Raw genomic sequence first — 7,903 nt, 5'->3', positions numbered from 1 at the left:
ACGTACCATTGTGGATCAAACCGTTCAGTATCATGCAAAGCTGTTGAATGTGAGCAGTTGATCTAACATTTGGGCTCTGTGTCAGGGTGGTAGAAAGCCCTGCACATAAAAAGGGAGCAGGGCAAAGCCCTGCTGTTTAATATTTGTTTATTTTAGATCGGGGTATCCCTCCGCTCCTGTGCAGCTTATTTTGTTTTGATGTATTATTATTATTATTATTATTATTATTATGATTGGTTTATTTGAATGACGGTGAAAGCTGTGTGTGTTCTGGCAGAGGCGGGTTGGCGGCTCGTCCTCTGCCAGTGTTAATTAAAAACCTCGTGCAGAAGGTGACCATCTCCCGAATTAATTAATTCATTGATTAATTGCTGCTAATCGGGAGATGGTCACCTGTATAAAAAGCCTGCAGCTCTCGGCAATCAAGGTGGGTGTTCGAGAGGAGGAACGTGAGTGAGAGAGAAAGAAAGTAAGAGAGAATTAAAAGTAGGATCAGTGAAGGCAATCAGCCCAGCCTGACCTATATAGTTTTGTTTGTGTTCGTGATAGTTTTTGTTTGCTTGTTTATTTTCGCTCGATGAGCACTGTTTTGTTTTTGTTTAAATCTTTGATTTTATTTTTGTTTCTAATAAAAACGGCGCACGCAGAGTCTTTTTGCCCTGCAGTACCTTTGTTTGTGTTTTTGTTCCTGACTCTGGCCTGACGTCACCACCAGCCACCTTGTCACACGTGGTGTCCTCGTGGGATCCACCACCGCCTCCGACTCAGGCCAGAAAGGGTACTGCAGGCAATTTTTTTATATATATATATTTTGTGAGTGGAGGACAAGGAGAGGATGGGAGGAAAGAGGAGGATGGGCAGAAGGCAACAGCAGCGACAGCAGCAACAACCTCCCCAACGTCCAGCGCCCAGGAGGGACCACTGGGACGAATTCTTCCGCCTGGTGGAGGCATCGAGTTGGTGCTCGCTGTGCGAGGCGAGGGGCCATTCCATCAACTGCCCCTGGCCTGGGAAGGAGAAGGGATGACCGGAGGGCAGCTGGGATTCCTGCCTCAGTTTTCTGGAGGCCGAGAACCAGTGCCCTGCATGTGAGAAATGGGGCCACTGGGTGGTCAGCTGCCCCACCCTCCTGGAGGAGGAGGAGAGGGAGCACTGGGCGGAAGGAGGGACGACCTGCACCCTCCTAGGGCTGGAGGAGGATTGCTTGACACTCCTGTCTTCACCACCAGGGAAGGGCTGCCTGTTCCCGTGTCCACCACCCGAGGGAGTCTACCTACTGCTCCCACCTCCACCACCAGAGGAGCTGGAGCCTCCTCCATCAGCAGAAGAAGAAGAAAGCCTGCTGGTTCCGTCTCCAGTGCCAGAAGGAGGGGAGACATCTCCAGTGCCAGAGGGAGAGGTCCCACCGCTGTCCCCTGCAACTAAGGGAGAGCCGCACCAGCCCCCTGTAACTGAGGGAGAGCCGCACCAGCCCCCTGTAACTGAGGGAGAGCCGCACCAGCCCCCTGTAACTGAGGGAGAGCCGCACCAGCCCCCTGTAACTGAGGGAGAGCCGCACCAGCCCCCTGTAACTGAGGGAGAGCCGCACCAGCCCCCTGTAACTGAGGGAGAGCCTGAGGGAGAGCCGCACCAGTCCCCTGCTAAGGAGGGAGAGCCGCACCAGTCCCCTGCAACAGAGGGAGGCTACCCGCTGCTCTCGCCTCCACCGCCAGGCAACTACCCGCTGCTCTTGCCTCCATCGCCAGGAGACTACACACTGCTCCCACCTTTGCCGCCAGAGGGAGACTGCTTGCAGTTCCCACCTCCTCCACCATGGGAGGAGTGTTTGCTGCTCCTTCCTCCACCGCCATGGGAGGACTGCTTGCCACTCCCACCTCCACCACCCAAGGGAGAGGAGCTGCAACTGAGTTTGCCATCGCCCGGGGATGCCATACCCGCTCCGCCCGGGGATGCCACGTCCGTTCCACTCAGGGATGCAACATCTGCATCACCTGGGTTTGCCTGCTGCTCTGCATCACCTGGGTTTGCCTGCTGCTCTGCATCACCTGGGTTTGCCTGCTGCTCTGCATCGCCTGGGTTTGCCTGCTGCTCTGCATCGCCTGGGGTTGCCTGCTGCTCTGCATCACCTGGGTTTGCCTGCTGCTCTGCATCACCTGGGTTTGCCTGCTGCTCTGCATCACCTGGGTTTGCCTGCTGCTCTGCATCACCTGGGATTGCCTGCTGCTCTGCATCGCCTGGGGTTGCCTGCTGCTCTGCATCACCTGGGTTTGCCTGCTGCTCTGCATCACCTGGGATTGCCTGCTGCTCTGCATCGCCTGGGGTTGCCTGCTGCTCTGCATCACCTGGGTTTGCCTGCTGCTCTGCATCACCTGGGATTGCCTGCTGCTCTGCATCACCTGGGGTTGTCTGCTGCTCTGCATCGCCTGGGGTTGCCTGCTGCTCTGCATCGCCTGGGGTTGCCTGCTGCTCTGCATTGCCTGGGGTTGATGAAGGTCCTCCTTTGCCTGGGGTTGATGAAGGTCCCGCTTCGCCTGGGGTTGCTGAAGGTCTCGCATCACCTGGGGTTGCTGAAGGTCTCGCGTCGCCCGGGGTTGCTGAAGGTCTCGCTTCGCCTGCGGTCACATGTGTTCCTGCTTCGCCTGGGGTCGCTTGTATTTCTGCTTCACCTGGGGTCGCCTGTGTTCCTGCTTCGCCTGGGGTCGCCTGTGTTCCTGCTTCGCCTGGGGTCGCCGCTGGCTCTGCTTCACCTGGGGTCGCCGACAGCTCTGCTTCGCCTGGTGTCGCCGTCTGCTCTGCTTTGCCTGGGGTCGCTGCCAGTCCTGCATTGCAGCAGGAAGTACTATGGCCTGAGCCCAACAAAGGGGAGCTGCCAGCCATGAAGAAGGAGAGGGAGGTCAGGAGACCAGCTCCCCCCGCAGCAGTTTCGCTGCCGGAAATAGGGGTTGGGGCCCTGGAAGAGGGAGCTGCCGGCCACGAAGAAGAGGGGAGGTTAGACCACCCCCACGGGCAGCCAGGTGGCTGCCAAGATTTCCTTGGCTGGAGGAGCCGGCCTGTCTGCGGTCAGCCTGGCCACTACAGCTATTGAGGTGGGAGGAGGTCCCACCATGGCTACCACCCTTGGCCCATTGTTGCCCCTGTTCCTGGGCCGGGACTGAGAACCGGGACTTTTGAACTAAGGGGGGAGGTTGCCGTTGGGGCCAGGTGTGCTGTGCACAAGTGGGGGGATATGTGGCAGGGCGGTAGAAAGCCCTGCACATAAAAAGGGAGCAGGGCAAAGCCCTGCTGTTTAATATTTGTTTATTTTATATCGGGGTATCCCTCCGCCCCTGTGCAGCTTATTTTGTTTTGATGTATTATTATTATTATTATTATTATTATTATTATTATTATTATTATTATTACTATTATTATTATTATTATTCGAACGGGCTGGGATTATAGCGCCTTGTCCCGTCCAATCAGCCGTCACCACTGAATACCCCCAATATGTCCAAAGAATATAGAAAAGTCCTGCGGCTAAACAACCGAGCCAGCCTCACCGGCGCAACCTCGGACATGCCGAGTTCCAACAACAACCTGTTATTGAAAGAAGGCCACTTCCCTCTCGCTCCAATCGGGAGGCTGTAGAAGCTTCATGTGTGTCAGTCAGGGCCAAAACTTGTTCGCGGAGAGGAGTGTAGTATCGGATTTTTCCCTCAGCAGCCTCAGCGAGCCTGTCATCTGAGTACTCAGATCTTAATGTTACATCCACCATGATAGCTGTGCACTGTGTTAAGACTCTTGCGGGTAGGGTAGTGCCGCTGTTTGAACCCTTGGTGGTTACCAACCATGCATTTCTTATTTTGTCTCTTCCAAAGCAGCGTATTCCCACCCCCTGCACAGGTCGTGTACACCAGGCCTGGTATTCAGTCTCAGGCCCTATGGTAGGTGTAGGAAAGATGCGTTTTGGTTTCCGTACCAAAAAGCCCGGGATTCCTTCCTGGCTCCAGGGCTTGCTGATAGATGCAATTGGTGTGACCAGACTAGGAACTGTATCGACAGTTCCTCCTGCTTTGAACCACGCTTTACTGAATTCAGCTCGCCCCCTCTCAGATTGGACAACACTGCGAGTTACTGCATCAGTGGAGCTCGCACATCGTTGCAATCTTCTGACCTGTATTGATGGAATAAGACTTTCCAATTTCATGATGCCCAACCCGCCATCTCTACATCTGTAGTATAATAGCCCATTGCAGGTAGAATTAGGGAGGTGGAGCCATTTTTTCACTGCCGTTCGAATGGCCCGGTCCATGCTTTTCAGGATGATCACTCGGCAGTTTGTGTGGTCCGTCACGTATATCAGTCGCGGTATTGCAAAGACGTTGAGTATCGTCACTTTTTGGTCAGGCTTCAGTGGCACATTATCGATGTTCTGGATCCAGTCTCCAAGTTGTTCCACTATGTCAGGCTTCACCGTACCAACCCATGGGTCTATCTTGGTGCCAAGATATTTCTCAGACATCCCCGGAGGGATCATGTGAAGATCGGGTTTTGGTCATATCTAGATATATGACATACTGTATTTAGATCCAGCACTCTAAAACAACTGATCAAAACCCACAAGCAAATCCTAGTTGTATGCACCTGATTCAATCATCTGTTGAAATAACTTACTAAAATTGTGGGGACATTGTTCCAACTGAGCTGTCAATTAACAATGTGCTTAATTAGACATTTAAAATAGTTTAATTCATAAAGATTTTAAGTTACTTCTACAATTTTACACATGGAATCTCCAAATCTGTAATGTCTTGCGTGCTACTACTGCTATACTGTACAAAACAATATATATATATATATATATATATATATATATATATATATATATATATATATATATATATATATCCTATTGAGGGCTACCATACAGCACACTGTACAAGACAAGTACAAACTGGAAGTCTTTTCATTTGTGTTTTAATTTGAAATGCAACCTGATGAGAACTTGTCAAATGAACGATTCTATTCAATAACAACACAGATGAGAATATTTGTGTTTCCGTCATTATTTGAGTAATGTTTAATTTGTAATTGTGTTCAGTGAAGCATTTTCCAGCACAATATAACCTTCTATCTCATTTTAATAGTTTAATATAATGCAACATATATCTATTATTATAAATATTTTATAGCAAACCATAAAGTTAAAATAAAGATTAATATACTTGTATATGAAAAAACATGTTTCATATTGCCGTGACCCTCACCAGGAGAAGCGGAATGATAATGGACAGATAGATGGATGTTTCATATTGCCGTGGCCCTCACCAGGAGAAGAGGAATGATAATGGACAGATAGATGGATGTTTCATATTGCCGTGACCCTCACCAGGAGAAGCGGAATGATAACGGACAGATAGATGGATGTTTCATATTGCTGTGGCCCTCACCAGGAGAAGCGGAATGATAATGGACAGATAGATGGATGTTTCATATTGCCGTGACCCTCACCAGGAGAAGCGGAATGATAATGGACAGATAGATGGATGTTTCATATTCAAAATACAAGATATATGAACAACTTTTATGTATACATTTATTTTTTTGCAGATATTTCTTGCATGACATCTGTAAAATATCTATATTTACAGTGTTATGTATTTTCTTTACTTGACTCATATATGAATCACATATTGAATCCCCTAATTTGATATACTATATGTGGACGTTTATCAAAGTGGCCATAATTGTAGTATGATGTATATAAACATATACACTGATACACGCAGAAAACTACTGCAGTAAACAGAACTGTACTGTATATCACCGACATCTTCAATATGAATACAGCTGATAATTAGAAACATAAGCAACAGCACAGTGTATACAGACGTGCTCAAATTTGTTGGTACCCCTCCACAAAAAACGAAGAATGCACAATTTTCTCTGAAATAACTTGAAACTGACAAAAGTAATTGGCATCCTCCATTATTTATTCCATAATTAATAGAAATCAGACTTTGCTTTTGATTTTTTATTCAACATAATATTGTAAATAAGAAAACAAATGAAAATGGCATGGACAAAAATGATGGGACCGCTAACCTAATATTTTGTTGCACAACCTTTAGAGGCAAACGTTTTCTGTAGCTCTCAATGAGACTTCTGCACCTGTTAACAGGTAGTTTGGCCCACTCTTCCTGAGCAAACTGCTCCAGCTGTCTCAGGTTTGATGGGTGCCTTCTCCAGACTGCAAGTTTCAGCTCTTTCCATAGATGTTCGATAGGATTCAGATCAAGACTCATAGAAGGCCACTTCAGAATAGTCCAATGTTTTGTTCTTATCCATTCTTGGGTGCTTTTAGCTGTGTGTTTTGGGTCATTATCCTGTTGGAGGACCCATGACCTGCGACTGAGACAGAGCTTTCTGACACTGGGCAGTACGTTTCACTCCAGAATGCCTTGATAGTCTTGAGATTTCATTGTGCCCTGCACAGATTCAAGGCACCCTGTGCCAGCCGCAGCAAAGCAGCCCCAAAACATAACCGAGCCTCCTCCATGTTTCACTGTAGGTATGTTGTTCTTTTCTTTGAAAGCTTCATTTTTTTGTCTGTGAACATAGAGCTGATGTGACTTGCCAAAAAGCTCCAGTTTTGACTCATCTGTCCAAAGGACATTCTCCCAGAAGGATTGTGGCTTGTCAATATGCATTTTAGCAAATTCCAGTCTGGCTTTTTTATGTTTTTCTGTCAAAAGTGGAGTCCTCCTGGGTCTTCTTCCATGGAGCCCACTTTCGCTCAAAAAGCGACGGATGGTGCGATCAGAAACTGACGTACCTTCACCTTGGAGTTCAGCTTGTATCTCTTTGGCAGTTATCCTTGGTTCTTTTTCTACCATTCGCACTATCCTTCTGTTCAATATGGGGTCGATTTTCCTCTTGCGGCCGTGCCCAGGGAGGTTGGCTACAGTTCCATGGACCTTAAACTTCTTAATAATATTTGCAACTGTTGTCACAGGAACATCAAGCTGCTTGGAGATGGTCTTGTAGCCTTTACCTTTACCATGCTTGTCTATTATTTTCTTTCTGATCTCCTCAGACAACTCTCTCCTTTGCTTTCTCTGGTCCATGTTCAGTGTGGTGCACACAATGATACCAAACAGCACAGTGACTACTTTTCTCCATTTAAATAGGCTGAATGACTGATTACAAGATTGGAGACATGTGTGATACTAATTAAAGAAACTAATTAGTTTGAAAAATCACTATAATCCAATTATTTATTATCTTTTCTAAGGGGTACCAACAAATGTGTCCAGGCCATTTTAGAATATCTTTGTAGAATAAGCAATAATTCATCTCTTTTCACAGCTTCTTTGCTTTATTCTGTGACATACCAAAGGCATGCAAGTATACATGATAAAATAGCTTTTAATTTCATCACTTTTCAGGAGGAATGAAGCATTATTTCAATGAGCTGTAAGGGTACCAACAAACGCACGCACTGAACTGTTAACATAACTTTTCAAGAAGTATTTAAAGAGCTTAGTTTATACAGATTTGTTTTTATTTAAAAAACAGGGCTGCAAAGTATTGTGTCGGAGCTCAAAATATGTCATTATTTATTCAAATCAGTAAACGATAAACGCGTTTTTTTTTTTTTTTAAATGCGAAATTTTATGTTAATAAGAAACACTTTCCAATAAAATCACATACAGATTGAACACTATCTGACGCCTGTCACACAAAAGTAAATATTAATTAAGTGGTCCATTAATAAGCATAAAAATAATGACAATTTAAGTCAAAAAGTTCTGTTTAGCGTTTCCCTTTTAAGTGCTGGTTTGGGGAAACGTTGCCCCTTTAAATGAGTTTGGAGGCCCTTGACCTTTTTAAACCCTGCACTGATGCTCTATGGGATGGCATC

Source organism: Acipenser ruthenus, chromosome 45 (genome assembly GCF_902713425.1).
Source record: "Acipenser ruthenus chromosome 45, fAciRut3.2 maternal haplotype, whole genome shotgun sequence".
In the NCBI taxonomy this organism is placed as follows: Eukaryota; Metazoa; Chordata; class Actinopteri; order Acipenseriformes; family Acipenseridae; genus Acipenser; species Acipenser ruthenus.
The sequence above is the reverse complement of the archived record's forward strand: the minus strand, read 5'-3'. Positions refer to the sequence as shown.